The sequence below is a fragment of the Cynara cardunculus genome, assembly GCF_001531365.2.
Source record: "Cynara cardunculus var. scolymus isolate 2C chromosome LG 13, CcrdV1, whole genome shotgun sequence".
NCBI lineage: Eukaryota > Viridiplantae > Streptophyta > Magnoliopsida > Asterales > Asteraceae > Cynara > Cynara cardunculus.
The window spans coordinates 24,842,486-24,843,730 of record NC_037540.1 but is presented as its reverse complement, the minus strand read 5'-3'; positions in this window follow the sequence as shown (position 1 = coordinate 24,843,730).

Sequence of the window (1,245 nt, the reverse complement as noted above, 5' to 3'; positions counted from 1 at the left end):
ATTTAACACGGTTCTAAAGTCGACTTAACACATTACATTTATGTATATAGATATATATCTACACATATACATATATATTCGTATATAGTATAACCACTATATATAAGCGAAATATATAATAAGGAATTCTCATCGAAAATTTCATAATGCGCAATAAGCTATATATATTTCGTGTTCAAACAAACATGGAAAGAGAGACATCACAAAATCCCATTTACTTACAAAAGACGAGATGCTTCATAGCTCTAAACACATGTGAATGCTCCAAAAATTCTATCGAAGTACTGGCTAGATGAAAACTATCTAGACACGTATAATTAATTCACCTACTCAAAAGATCCTTTTCTCATCCCTGCTCCCATGTCTAAAACTGATCTGCGGGGTACTAAGGGAGATAAGGGTCCCTTATCCATTCTTCAAATGACGCGGATGGCCTGGAGTGCCACCACACACTAGCCCTTGGGCCATTCTTGATGCATCGGACCCATTCGGAGAAATAACCCCTCACTACACCAGCATAGTCTACGGTCATTCTCTTATAGAAGTGAACTCTGTCTCTGATTCTAGTGCCTACTGGGCGAACAACAATTCTCTGCTCCTGTTCAAGCACAACTTTATCCCAAATCAGGGCATGACAATGATCCGACAAATCTGCATTCTCTTTAATTAGCTCGTTTAGGGCTTTTCCTTGTTCGACATGTGCCCGCTGAAGATTTCCCAGCCATTCATTCAGTCTAGTATTGTCATCTGAAGTTCGGGTCAACCTCTCCCTAAGCCTTGTGTTCTCGCCCCCCATGGTCTCTATAGTCTCCATCATGTCCTCACGTGTAGGGGTACGGGACGTGTAGTCTTCCGAAGGTTCGGGCATGGTCCCTTGCCTGATGGGCTCGCATGATGATGCTTCACCAGTGTGGGCCGGACCATCGCTTTCGGATCGGGTACCGGGAACCTGTCCGGCGCTGGGGCGGTGACTGTCAATCGACCCTCTATTCGGTCCTAGCCCGTAAGGCGTCCTACGGGTTCCGTATCTGCATCCACGTCTGCGTTTAATAGCCCTAGTGTGAATGGTGCGAACCATGTCTCCTACAATCAAAAGGAATACTAAGTCGAGTAGTGACGTAGGATCAAACTTAATCGCATGCTAAGCAACGTCAATACAAAATGAACACGTGCTTCTAATAATCCTTTCAGTTTAAGCTTAGGCTAAGTAAATCTTAACCTATTTACCTTAAACTAAAGCTCTAA